Raw genomic sequence first — 15,025 nt, forward strand, 5'->3', positions numbered from 1 at the left:
TACGTTCAGCTGAAACCTCCAGACAGGGCTACAGAACTTTCTGCTGAACCTTATTGTAATTCCCAGGGCAAATATATACCGATGCATAGTTTCTCATCCAGAGATCTTGCCTCTTTGAGAGCACTTGAAGTGGAAAAAGATATACTCATCATGAAAATATTTCATCGCTGTTAAAGCTATGGCTTTGAGAACTGTTTTACCAGTAATATTACTTCATATCATAAAGAACTTACAAATGGCTGATGGGTGTGAATATGCTTTGGTTTATTACATACATAGCAAAGAAGTGACTCAAAATATTTGAAATATTTCCAATGGATAAACTTCAACTGATTTTTGTAAATTAGGAAGGGATTTTATAATAAAGAAGGCATATATATGTTTAGCACCAATAAGGTTTTGTTTTGTTTTTTTTTAATTTATTTGAAGCTAAATTAATAAACTGAAGTTCTCCAATTGCTAATTCTATTTAGCAATTTACTCTGTGAACTTCTGGACTAAAATCAGTGGGATAGTACCAAGACGCATACAAGATATAAAGCTCTATATTTAGTAAAAAGCTTAATGACTGATTAAGTGTGCATAATAGAAACAATGTTGAGGACAAAACAACATCAACAATAACAAAATGAACAGTATTCAAAATAATCAAAATTGTCAAATAATCAAAGTAAAACTGGATAAGCTGGGATATTAGATATAGCACACATGTTCCTGCCACAGGTTTTATTGTGTTTAGATCATATCAGTGACTTCAGATTTCCATTTTTTAAATTGAACTCATTTTCTCATCCACTGAATAGTCTACCCTTCAAATCCATCTCTCTCCAATTTAGAGACTCTAGTGAATAGTCTATCCATATTGCTGAGGAGGACATTGTCTAGACCATACACAAGCAACTGAGTGGGCTAACACCATTGTGGATCTCTTGTGAAGAGTCCATTGATATCTAACGGACTACCATCGATAAGTCACTGATTTCTTTGTATTAGTTGGCTATGCAAGCACATTACACAAACATTCTATTATTTTCTTGTCCCATGCTATACCTGAGGAAAGGAGTATGTCTCCATACTTACCTTGGTCTTTTGTAAAGTGGTAGTTTCTGTCATTTTCAACTTTTTTTTTTTTTTTTTTTTTTAATGGCTAATAATTGTTAGATTTACGCTTTCAGAACACTTTTCCTGAGGTTTCTTTGTCAGCCCGCTTTCCCCTCAGAGACCATTTGGATAAGTTTTGGCTGTGGCCCTCTAAGGAAACTTAACACATGCTTAGTGTCTCCTTAATGCAAGACCAGTTCAAAAAAAAAAAAATCCACACTTCCCCAAGTCCCAAAATAACATGGCCAATCCTATGGTCATCTTTAGCCTAAGTCTTTATTGTTGTTTCAGTGACACGAGAATCTACAATTTTGAATATTTATTTAATTTCTTTTTTCACAATGAGAGAAAATAATTTTTAATTTGTAATCAAAATTTAAATTTCATACTAGTATTCTGTTTTTTAATTGTTACACAGATTTGTATAGTCCAGATGTATGCCTGGGGTTGGGGGGGAGTGTATAACAAATTTATTTTGAGCTTGTTGGGTAACTCTAACTTGAAGGATGATGAAAAGGGAGCCATTGTTGCCTTGATAGTTTTTTTCCCATTATTTCAAATTCATTACAGCCAGGAAAGGACACATTTGGATGTGTTTGGCAGGTTCCTAAGGGTAACAGAAGTATACATGCAAGAACAAAGTCAGATTAGTTTAATTTTGCTTTTTTTTTTTTTTTTTTTTAATACTGTGTTGGAATGTGCAGTGTTCTGAAGCTAAGGGCATTGCATAAATAGAAACTGTATTATGCTGTGGTATTTATCAAATACTCCTCATCTGCTGCACCACCCCCATAAATCCACAGAAGCTTTTATTATTCAGGGGTGGGAAGGTAGGCAGAATGGAGTGAAAGCTACAGAATGATTTAACACTGTGGGAACTTAATCAATAAGACTGTTGCAGAGAACTCCCAGGAAAGAGTGTTGTTTTCCATCCAGATGATAATGAGGCAGACAAGCAGCAACCTCTGGAGGAGGAATGTTGGAGCAGTGGTACAGCTTTGCTAGTTGCTAATTAATAGTCTGAGGCCAAGGGGATACTTTTTTTGTCCCTCTGCAACTTGTAGTTTCTTGGTGGCTTGTCCCACATGCCGCTTTCACTATAGGGGTCACTGTCTGCTGAGTGAAATTCTGGAATTTTATCTAGATTTAAAAACAGTGCTGGAAATGCAGGTTTACCTTTCTTCTTCTGCCTTTGTTCTTGGCATTATTAGTATATTTATACTTTTATAGCACCTAAATATTAGCACCTTCCTGTTAAAGGAGTATGCAGTGAGATGCAGTAATTGCACAGTGCTATAAAAAAATACAGGGAAAGTTATTTGTTGTATTAGAAAATATTATCTCTGTGTAATCTCTTATTCCCTGTGCCTTACATCCCAGTGTAGCTGAACTTATTCTGGTGTTTTGACATCTGTGGTCTGACCAAAAAAAAAATAAAAATCATCAAAAGCCAAGCTGGATAACAGCATAAACACGACAATTATTTGTGATGTGTAAATTTAAATAAGTGGTGTTAGCTTGAAGAGGTTGAGAATACTTGTTTCATGATAGTTAAGTTCAATACTGTTTTTTTTTCTCACCTTTACCTATAGTCCAAAACAGAACAGGGATCCTCTTTAACAAGGTTAAAGCTCTGACTGAACTATGCCATTATATCTGTATCTTTGTGAGACACACTCTCATAGTCCTTCGGTTCTTCCAGCCTTCAAGGTAATTACGTACAGAAGTATATGAACAAGAAAATATTAACTCCATTACCAGAGAAGAAATTAGGCAAAAGAAAATTAAATAGTGAGGTCATAATGCAAACTAGCAATGAATTGAATCCAGGTTTGCAATGCCCATTCTATGGGAGCACCCAAAACCATAGCATAGGTAGGAATGAATTTGTGCATCATTATACTAGAGCATACATGGAGGTAAAAACTGCTACATTCAGGCTACATTTCTCTTAACAGTCAAAATGAGCTGTAGTTAGCAGAAGTCCTTCCAGGTTTTCCAGTTTAGAGGTCTCACTTCAATATCATCTAACTTCCATGGAAAAATTTACTTAATGACTCCTGAAAGATCATTTCTTAAAATGCTTTCCTAAACCACACTTGCCATAATTTATCAATGCAAAGAGCAGAGTTCATTAATAAAATTCTCTGTATTGATGACAGATAATAGTTTCTCTTGCATTTAGTTTTGGTCTAGATTTTTTTTTTCCTAATTATTCTATTTTCCTGACTCTCAATTGTCTCATCTTTGTGTTAAGCTTCTCACTACTTATATAATCATCCAAAGCACAAGTATGATAGCAGAGAAAGCCATGGAATAAGTGTACCTGTGTGCCAATGTGTTTTTCCCAGTTTCACAACAAAAGGCCCTTAAGACTGCAAATGCTCATTTGATTTTTGCTGATCTGAGGGGTCTGTGCCATCTTTGATAATTCACTGCAGCAGATCAAGCTTTACATAAAAAAAAAGTCACATTAACTAAAATTCTAAAGTACTAAACATTTCTAAAAGACCTATTTAAGCTTTTCAGAGGTAATGTTTTTGGATTGAATTAAAAAAAGTTATAATCACTTCATCTACTAATGAGTGAAGTGAATTGCAGACTGTGCATTTAGATGGGTTCAAAAATATTTCTGCTTTACCTAGAAATTCAACTGATTTATTTAAAAGTGCCTAGAAAACTTGACTTGGATACAGAGTTCCTATGGAAATTATGCATTCATTCCTCCAAGCACCTTTCAGAATTTGAGCCTAAACATTGCATATTTATAGTATAATTTATAGTTAATAACTCTAGCATAATAAAAATACAGCTGGTATTTAGAGAGTACTGACTGTTTGTTTTGAGCAATGTTGTGGTAGCATGGGGGCTGCAAGGGTGGCCTCTGTGATCAGAGCCCAGCAGCTGCCCCAGGTCAGACCAGAGCCAGCTCCAGCTGGCTCCAAAAGGGACCCGCTGCTGGCCAGAGCCAAACCATGGAGGGCTGGTTGGCCCTCTGTGAGAGCAGATTTAAGAAAGGGAAAAAAAATGCTGTGCCAGAGCAGCTGGGAGAGAGGAGTGAGAACCAGCCCTGCAGACCCCAAGGTCAGTGTAGCAGGAAGGCAGGAGGTGCTCCAGGCAGGCAGCAGCAGTTCCCCTGCGGCCTGTGAGGAGGCCCCTGGTGGAGCAGGCTGTCCCCCTGCAGCCCATGGGTCCCACATGGAGCAGATCTCCACGCTGCAGCCCCCCCATGGGTGGAGGACCCCCGGTGGAGCAGGTGGATGTGGCCTGGAGGAGGCTGCGGCCCATGGAGAGCCCCCACAGGAGCAGGCCCTGGGCTGGAGCTGCAGCCCCTGGAGAGGAGCCCACGGAGGAGCAAAGAGTCTGGGGGGAGCTACCGCCCATGGGGGACCCATGCTGGAGCAGTTTGCTCCTGGGGCTGGATGGACCTCGTGGTCTGGAGCCATGCGGGAGCAGTTCTTGAAGATCTTCTGTCTGTGGGCAGCACCCCCGCAGGCTCAGTTTGGGAAGGATGGCATCCCGTGGGAGCGACCCCACATGGAGCAGGGGCAGAGAGGGACCATGAAGGAGTAGCGGAAATGAGTGTTAGGGACTGACCAGAGTCCCCGCAGTTCTCGGGGGGAGGATGTAGGAGAGGGTGGATGTGGGAAGGTGGTTTTAGTTTGCGTTTAGTTCTCACTGCTCTTAGCCTGTTAGTAGTTGGCAATAAATTACACTAATCTCCCTTATGTTGAGTCTGTTTTGTCAATGATGGTAATTGGTAAGTGATCTCCCTGGTCTTATCTCAACCCACAAGCTTTTTTAATTGTATTTTCTTTCCCTGTCCTATTGAGGATGGCAAATGGAAGAGTTGTGTTGTGGGCTTTGCTACCTACTGGTTTGAAACCACCACACTATGGCATTGATAGCATTGTTTCCTTGGCTTTCTGTTGGTACTTAAGATTTGCGTTGGTCTCATGCTTTCATAGTAAACCATTTGGGGCAGAGATCTTTAGGTTAATGTCTAGGGTAACACGTAGTGCTTGGCTTTCCCTTTTTAGAGCAGTCATTTTAAGAGACTAGATTTAGTACTTTGTCATGCAGTTCTTCAATTCTCATTCTCATCAGTGCCTCAAGCTACAAACAGGTTCAGTACCATGGTCTTACGAGAGGGTTTGTTAGTACTTTTTACGAAACAGGAGGTATCTTCATAACTGACAGAAAACATCAATATATTTTTATTCATCCATATACTGAAAATTGTAGTGCAAATTCAGATTTAACTTGGATTTCAACACAGTGTTCTCACAATTAGCAGCAATAGCATCAACTCAGGAGTCAGTTTTGGTCGGCACCACAACAATATGTGCATGAGCGCACATATGCATGTACATACACATGCTCTTTAATTACAGTCTTCATCCTAAACAGATATATCCGTATGCGGATCGTGATTTACAATTATTTTTGTTTGAGAACCATTTGTATTTTCATTTTCTTTGGTGTTTTGACAGGGTATAATTATTTCTGAAATATATAATAGGATCAAAGCATATTTAATTATTAAAAAATTATTGCATTATATTAGTGCTATCCTGACTGCAAGAAAATGTTAATCCAGTTTTATTTTTTCCATTTTTTTTTTCTCATGAAAATTTTGTGAAATTAATTGTTTGCTTTCTCCCAACCTCTGAGGGGTCTATAGCTTCAGAAGATAACAGATAAAGGATGATGACATGTAATGAGAACAAGATTTAGCTATTAAACTTCCTTGACTCACTTTAAATATTGATTAGAGAAACACTTCTGGGCAAATATTTATATTGAACAATAATATAATTCAGTGATCTTTTTTTATTATTATTTTTTAAATTTTCTGAATATCATTATGTCTTCAGTAATTTAACCTAGCAAAATACATTGTTAGCAATGGGTTACATGAAAATGGCCTAGATAGTTGACACAAAAAGTGAAAATATTTTTTTTCTAACAAACATCATCATTCATAATACACAAAGGTGCTCTGTGTTGTGGAGTACGTATCTGGCCTTTCCCAGGGTTTGGGACTGCTGTACCTGTGATATTGGCTTCAAGCCATTTCTAATATAGTACTTATATTGTGACAGATACTAATGAAACCACGCTGTTTCTAGATAAAGCTGATATTGAATACATATATACGCAGAAGACGTAATTTCCTTATGCACTTCTGTAATGAGCTCAAGGAGGACAGAACAACCTTCCCGTAGCTGTGAATAACTCCTAGATTTTATTATTTTTTTTCAAAAATAAAAAAAAAAATGCATGTTTTTTTATGTATATGGTTTATTATGGTTTATTATGTATATTATGCATATTATGGTTTATTATGGTTTATTATGTATATAACTATAACTGCTGCACCTACGTGAGTAACTGAATGATGTTTCCTTGTAGGGCAAGAATATATGTCAAAAATTCTCAAAAAACTCTGAAGAGTCTAAGCAACATTGGCATATTTGCCTTTTAAAATTCCATCTTAGCTTTCACTCAATCAAATGGTGAAGAGCCCAACTTCTGTGTCAACCACAGAGGGACTAAATATGTGAATTATAAATAGTTTTTGGATATCATTTGAGTGTATGGGCTGTTTAATGACTGTTTTCCACTACTTTAATTACATTGAGCCTTTGGTTACTGAACACTCCAAGCATACACTGAAAGTTTAAGGTATCCAAGTCAGAGAACAATGTGGACCTTCCCTACCTCAATGCAGCATGTTCTTCTCAGCTATCGCACCCTGAATGTCTTTTATGGCTTCCTCTGTGTTTCTGGTCCAGACTGAGGACAGAATCCTGCAGAGGTACTAGAGAAGTATGTGCTTGCTATGGGCATACACAGGATATAAATCTTGACAACAGAAGTAGCTGAGAAGGGAAAAGGCAGTATGATGCCAGTTATCTGGACATACCTGACATATCTGTTGATCCTTTTACCAAAATCAAATACCTACTGTCAGATTTTTTTTTTTTTTTGCTTTCAGTGGGAAAATAAATATAGATTTATGTTTTAAAAGACACTGTTAAATATTTCCTATTAATCAAAAAGAGTTAAAAGGGTAATTTTTTACTTAGAAAGAAAATTATTTGGCCAGTTCCTCGGGTAAGGGTCATGTAGAGTACCAATGTTGCTTCATAGATTTCAAGAGAGCTGCTAATTTAGGAGAATTAAACAGTTTGGTCTGTTGGCTGTAAACACGTTTTGAAATAGTCAAATCAGCTTAACCTTATTTGAGGTTGTAATACATATTTCACATGACTGTATTATCAATGCATGCCTTGATAATAAAGGCATGCATTGTCCCTCAGAAGACTTGAGTTTATTTTGAAATGTTTTCTGTATGTCTATTATTTCAGTACATTTAAGATGTTGTAAATTTAATTTGAAATTTGAACTGAAGCTTAAAGGTTGATTCTAGATTTAAGGTAATAATTTTATGTCATTTTTGAATCCTGATGTACAATATTGAGATTCCTTCATTTTAAGACTTACTCACTTTTAAACTCTTTCTGCAGCAGTTTTTTATTGCTCTAATTCATATTGCTTTCTGTAAGGTAAGAAGTAATGTAACTTATTCTAAAAGATCCAATTACTGAAAATAAGAGGAGTGTATATTCCTCTATTTAAGAGTTAGAATCTAAACCTATATGGTGGTTTAAAACAGAGAGGAAAGAGAGGCTCTAAATATTTTATAATAAAAAACTCCCCAAATGAACCTAAATTTAAAAATATTTAACTGTAAAACTAGGTGAATAGGTGTTTTTTATCTCAAAGGCTGCAGAAACAGATTCTTAGTATTATTTTCTGTCTGCTAAAATATCACAATTAGCCTGAAATAATGTTCTAGGACAGTACATCCTATTTTTGTCAAAAACTGATCTATCATTAAGAATTAGTCCACAGTCTAGCTAAAGCAATTTTTTTTTCTTAAACCAATGAAGGCATAAACAGCCAGAGGTTTGTGTGTGCGCAATAGCTGCTTTACCGCTCAGTTTATTATTGCAACTTAAAATCAAAAACTTATACAAATGTTTGAAGAAAAAGACCAACCTCTGTATGAAATTAAAAGAAAGGCGTAGTTTTTTATTTTTTTCAGGAATTACATTGATTCAATTATAATTCATCAAAGAAGGTATTTAATAACAAAGCAGGTGCGTATTACTTATTGTATTTCTGACTAAAAATGAAAGTTCTTTCTATTGCTAGTACACCTGAATCTTTTTTATTTCTGATCATTGTTTACAATCTACTCTAAACTACAGTAAGACTTTTCTTCACTATACTATTGATTTATAATTTTTCTGTTTAGGCCCTTTTTTCTGATCTTCCCAAGTTTTTATGAAAGCAGCACACTGAACATGATGATGACTAATTCTAACAGATATCTTGCTTTTTTTTCCTTCTCTTCTTTCTGTACTTGTTTCTGATTTGTAACATTCTTACAATTCTACAGTTCTAATTCTACAATTCTATTCCTACAGCAAGCTATTTTCATGGATATCTAAGCTGACATCTCTTCATCATTTAAGACTGGAGTTTTCTTGTATCCAAACTGACAGATTTTCAAAACTTCGGGATTGGTCTCAAGTGGTCCTGGAGACATTCTCTCCACAGTTTCCTTTTTTGTCTATGTAATTACATGGTCCAGACTATTTATTGTGAAAGTAAGATGCCATTTATTTGATTCTTATCTTAAGTATCTTCATGTTCAAAATATCTTCCTCTTTAATTGTGTGATGTTCTCATCCAGGCATTAGTATCATACTTCAGTAAGGTTTCTCCTTCTGGCATAGAAGCTGGGGAGCCTTCTTTCTCAGTGCAATTAATTTTCTACTAAGTAGACCTTTAAGTTCAGTTCTGCTCACCTTTACTTACATTGTTTCCTACCTGGATGGTATGCTTTCAGTCAGTGACTGTGTAAGGTCCTTTATTGCTTATCTTGTCTCTTCTACCATCTACAAGTTTTTGGTCCCATCTTTGGGAAGTTGTAGCTGTGAAAGGCCATTGCCCAAGTACAGTTGTACTTGGTAAGAACCTAATTGTAAATAGTAAAGAGCAAATGCAACTTGGATACTAGGAATACAGGTTTCTTTGTTCAATTGCATAGATCAGAATGATTCCTTGAGAAAATGTAAGACCACATGTAAAATGAGATAAAACATCAAAAGTAAGTGAGAAAAATGGAAAAAGAGAGTTGTTAAATCACCATCCATTAGAAATTCTCTGAGATGTGTAGGAAACGGAATAATGATTAAGCAGCACTTCCACTGAGTAACTGCAAGAAATGGATAACTCAGAAGAAAGATATTTAGAGGTAGCTTGATTTCTTTTGATAGGCTTAGAATCATTTGATGTTTTTCAGTTCAATCAGGTAAGAAAACTAGTTGTATTTGATAAAATTGAAGAGCATAACATTTCATCTATATTTAAAACAAATACTTTTCTTAGCATAGAAACACTGATAAAACTCAAAGTATTTGGAAGTTATTTAAAGGCAGACTTAAATATTGCAGCTTGGAGAGCTAATTGAGTCCTTCCGCTGAAATAGGTCTGGGACCTGGGACAAAATCTTTGGAAAGGTGGTGCTGACCAATCCAAATTCAAAAATAATTTACTTTGCTATGTAAGTGTAAAGTAAGATCAGTAAGAAGTTCAGAGAGAGTAGGCAGTTCCCCCATATTGTGGATATGATAGAGGATCTGTAGTGCTGCAAAAAAGACAGTAGGCAGAAAGAAGGTCCAAGGAAGCACACAAGCGTAGCCTCAATAAACATCAAAAGTCCAGAAGAAGCCTGCCATTTGAGGAAAAATTATTTGAACTCCATCAGTTTTCAACTGCGTTGAAAGTGTTTTCAGGTTCTCACAGGGCATCACTATGTGAGTGCTACTACCTCAGAGACTATCCTTAACAAGAACAGTAGTGGATATAGCAGTGAAAGACGACTCAACATCTCAGCTTGGAAGAAACAGGACATTGAGTAATTTACAACTGAACAACAAAATAATGAGAGTCTGCAATATTAATACTGTGGCAAAAATGAAATAGAAAATGAAAGGCTTGAGCCTTTTATTTCATTCATACACTTTTTCATTCAAAGTGTACATTAACAGTATATATTGTTCACTAGATAGAAAATATGACCTGTAATGGTACCAGGAATGAAATCCCATATTAAAAGAGTTGACAATCCTTTCATCTCATCTCTGAGTGCAAGTCTGGCCTTTGTGGAGGCAGGGAACTGATCAAGGAAGACTTTGCAGGCACCTTCTAGTCTATTCCAAGCCTAGAGAATAAGTTCTCAAAAAATTCCAAGTATACTAAACTGACTTGCTTTTTCAGTATTCTGGTCTAAGGTGAAATATGGACTGAAATTGTTAGTCATGCACACATACTGTAGAGACTAATTGGAACCATTAGTAAAGAGCAGGTGGGACATTGTTTTGTAATCTCTGATATTGTTGAAGGTGCACACTTGCATGGAACTATATCTAGAGGCACTGACATAGTGATACTTATATTATTAAGAAAAAATATGGTGATGAGGACATGGAGGTTAGAAACAGAAAGTCCAAGAGAAAAACAAACAAACAAAAAACCATAACCAACCAAAACCATATGGATATCAAGTTAAAAATAGTGTTAGGGGCAACCTTTTCAGCTTATTGCATATGTAAAAAAGATGATCAAGTTGAAAGAAATATTATTGTTGATACAACATGAAAAAGATATTGTTATGGGACTAAAGCTGGAATATATTTGATGCTACTAGCTAGTTCTTCTAGGCTAAGACTCTCACATCTCCAAGATTGCCCTTTTAGAAGATAGTGTCATTAAATAAATACTCATATATATCAAATTTATTTTCGCTGACACAGTAAATATAACATCTGATAATGACCCAAAGCATAACAGACATAAATTCAAACATGTTATTAGATTAAACATTCAGCTTATCACCTTGAGAACCATACACTGGTTTGAGGTGCTATTTTAATAACGGGAACAGAATCAGACTCTGACAGACAGAGGACACAAACCACAGAGGACCAAGTCAATCACCTTAAGTTGCCACTGGAAGGTTTTTTGAACTAGGTATATGTAGTGGGTTTATGTGGCAAGGCTTTGGTAGCAGGGGGGCTGCAGGGGTGGCCTCTGTGAGCAGAGCCTAGCAGCTGCCCCATGTTGTGCAGGGAAGTGGTGGAGTCACCGTCCCTGGGGGTGTTTAAGGAGAGGTTGGACTTGGTGCTTAGGGACATGGTTTAGTGGGTGACATTGGAAGTATGGTGATGATTGGACCAGATGATCTTGGCGGTCTTTTCCAACCCTAATGATTTTATGAATCTATGGCAGATCAGAGCCAGCTCCAGCCAGCTTCAAAAGGGACCCGCCACTGGCCAGAGCTGAGCCAGGGAGAGACGCTGGGTGGGCCTCTAGGAGAGCAGATTTAAGAAACAAAACAAAGCAAAACAAAACAAAACAAACAAACAAAAACTGCTTTGGGACAGCAGCTGAGAGAGTGAGAACCAGCCCTGCAGACCCCAAGGTCAGTGCAGCAGGAGGGCAGGAGGTGCTCCAGGCAGGCAGCAGTCCCCCTGCAGCCTGTGGAGAGGCCCCCGGTGGAGCAGGCTGTCCCCCTGCAGCCCATGGGTCCCACATGGAGCAGATCTCCACGCTGCAGCCTGTGGAGGAGCCCCCGGGGGAGCAGGTGGATGTGGCCTGGAGGAGGCTGCGGCCCATGGAGAGCCCCCACAGGAGCAGGCCCTGGGCTGGAGCTGCAGCCCCTGGAGAGGAGCCCACGGAGGAGCAGAGGGTCTGGGGGGAGCTACCGCCCATGGGGGACCCATGCTGGAGCAGTTTGCTCCTGGGGTTGGATGGACCTCGTGGTATGGAACCATGTGGGAGCAGTTTGGGAAGGACAGCATCGCATGGGAGGGACAGAGAGTGACCATGAAGGAGTGGCGGAGGCGAAGTGTTAGGGACTGACCACAGCCCCCATTCCCTGTTCCTCTGTGCCACTTGGGAGGATGAGGTAGAAGAGGGTGGAAGGGGGGCCAGGTGTTTTTAGTTTGCATTGTTTCTTGCTGCTCTGGTCTGCTAGTGATAGGCAATAAATTGTATTAATCTCCCTGTGCTGAGTTTGTTTTGCCCATGATGATAATTGCTGAGTGATCTCCCTGTCCTTTTCTCAGCCCTTGAACCCTTTTCATCATATTTTCACTCCCCTTTCCCTTTGAGAAGGGGGAGTTAGAGAGCAGTTGCGGTGGAGCTCAGCTACACAGCTGAGTAAAACCACCACAGTGCAGCCCGTGTATACATTTGGTGGGTTTCATTCTGAGGTCTGTGAGGGTTCATACTCTCTATTAACGGCACTTTCCAAAAAAATGTCCTTTAAATGTGACAATCAGTTTTGGATTAGACATCTTGAATTTCTCTTCCAGTTTGGCTTTTTCTTTTTTTTTTTTTTTTTTTTCCCTTTGGCAGCAGACATGCAGTTAAAATTTACATTTACAGTTTTGATGAAGAAATTGTTAGAAGCTATATCCAAACCTTAGTTGGGGAAAAAGAGACCCATTTTGTAATTTTTAAATCCCTCAACTCTATGTGGGGCTACCTAAAGCAACAATTTGTCCAATCTTAGATCATTCAGTAAAATAAAGCACAATGATTTTGATTGTCCTTTTAATTAAATACACAACACAAGCACTGAAAAATTGAAGGGAACACAGATGTTATTGCAGAGGTTTTGCAAGTTTCACCTGTAAGTGCTGAGGCAAGGACTCAGAGGCATGGCTGTGTACAGGCAGTATTGTGAGTATAGTGACAACTGTACATGCTCATTGTTTTGCATCATTAGTACAATGCTGAATCTTTAAAAAAAAAAAAAAAAAAAAAAAAAGCCCACTAGGAAACGTAGCCTCCAGAGTCCAGTCTTTTTTTATTACTTTTTTCCTTTTTTTTTTTTTTTTTACTTTATACAGCACCTAATTTAGGCCACAGACAAAAAGAAAATGTATCTTGAATATGCATCACGGGTTCCAAAAATGAAAAGAAATTGGATTTGGATAGCACTTACTCAATAGACAGATATGATACATGGTAAGAAGGTGCACTGTCTGCCCTGTGATAGATTAAACTACTTTGTAGGAAAATTACTGTGAGCCAGTCACCACCACCACCGTGGCTAAATCTTTAATAAAATTCTCTTCCATATTCAAGAGCGAGGTATGAAGTACACAATAAGCAGAGTGGAGTAGAGTGCCATTTATCAAACCACAGCTAGGTCTGTAATCTCCTGCTTTATCCTTTTTTAGTACTTTATTTGTCTTTATTGTTGCAAGGAAGCACATTTACCCAGGGCAGTGGGCTTTCAGTCCTGATAAACCTTTTGTTTTAAATTCTACCTGTTTTTTTTTTTTTTTTTTTTTTTTTTGTTTTTGTTTTTGTTTTTGTTTTTGTTTTTGTTTCTGTTTTTGTTTTTCTTCTTTTCTCTTTTTCTTTTCCTTTCTCTTTCTTTCTTTTTATTTTTTATTTTTTTCAATTTTCCTTATTTTTGGATTTGGTAGCCATTCTGTCACTCTATGGGAGTAATTAGTTTGTTTTGTTTTGGTGGTCCCTTGCTTGTTACATGTTCTTTCACCCTTCCCTACCTGACCTGACCTTAACTCTCTTGTCTTTACAAAAAAGAAAGCCAAGCCTCTAAGACAGTTTAAAAAGAATACTCAAGCCTGTGGAGAAGACAGTCTGGGAAGTATTGCATAATGCTTTTTTGAGACTATTTGGCAAGATGGCAGTGTTGAACCATGTTGCAGTTGGCCCCTGGGTGGCACTACATGGTTAGAACTAGGACCAACAAAAGCATTTTCAGATAAAGGAAGAAAACATAATTGAAGCAGTTTTCTTTTTTAAAGTTGAAGACAAATCCTTAAGCTATTTGTTGATAGTTACTGAATTAAATACAAATATCTGCATATAACTGTTTTCCTCTTATTGAATCTGACGGCAAAATGTTCTGTATATGTTGTCTACCTGATAATATCTGGATCACTTTGGGCAACATGTTGATATTAAGTACAGATGCAGTGGAAGGGTCCTATGGGTAGAAGTATGTGACTAGAACTGCTTTGTGCTGCCTGAATATGCATACTACCAGTCTGTGCTGCAGCCCTGGGGGTGATTTTTTTAGTACTATTATAACCCTTTTTATTGTTTGAATAGCAGTTTTATGACAAAACATTTATATTCAGCCTGCCTTTGTACTTGACTGAAAGAGAGCAATCACTGGGAATGATAAGGCAACAATGGTAATGATAACTGCATTTATGGAGGCTTACAGAATTTAAACGGGCATGCAAAAATAGACTCACAATAGTGCTCTACCTGAGCCTGAGCTGGTTTGGATATGTTTCTTGTGCCAGGCCCATATTTGCTTATTGATGGAGATGTTTCCTTTTTTCCCGTTTTTCTCCCTTATGGCATTTCTTCTGTATGAATCTTACATGTGTGCACATCAAGTTTATTTTACCACAAAAAGATGCCATAGTGAGCTGGAGGAACATAAACATTTTTCAAAATCCACATCTCTGAAAGTGTTGCTCAAACTAAATATCAAGTTCCCAAAGTCTGTGGTTATAAGATCTTGCAGCAGAATGACCATTACTTGTCTTTCAAGGTCCTAACAATCATGAAAAACTGGCAAGTCCTTCGATCTCCTTTGAGGAGTGAGGGGTAATACTGGACATGGGAAAGTAATCCAACAGTGTAAGAGCAGCCAGTCTCTTGCCTGAATATTTTTAAATCTGAGCAATTCTATTTTTTCTTCCATTCCTGTAGTGTTTTCTTGACTTCTTCTAAAAACAAGGAATTTAAGGAAATACACAAGTGTTTGTGCATGTGCGTATGTGTATGT

General features: G+C 37.7%; 2 long non-coding RNA genes across 2 annotated transcripts in view; both read left to right on the top strand.

Annotated features, from left to right (window-relative positions):
* LOC311434942 overlaps positions 1-15,025 on the top strand; it is a 153,094-nt gene that overhangs the window by 57,959 nt on the left and 80,110 nt on the right. The window lies entirely within an intron of this gene.
* LOC311435071 lies at positions 3,950-10,319 on the top strand. Its single transcript, XR_014691906.1, has 3 exons — positions 3,950-4,185; positions 8,601-8,662; positions 10,037-10,319. It is a non-coding gene; the product is annotated as an uncharacterized lncRNA (long non-coding RNA).

This window comes from Aythya ferina, assembly GCF_964211825.1.
Source record: "Aythya ferina genome assembly, chromosome: 3".
Classification (NCBI taxonomy): Eukaryota; Metazoa; Chordata; class Aves; order Anseriformes; family Anatidae; genus Aythya; species Aythya ferina.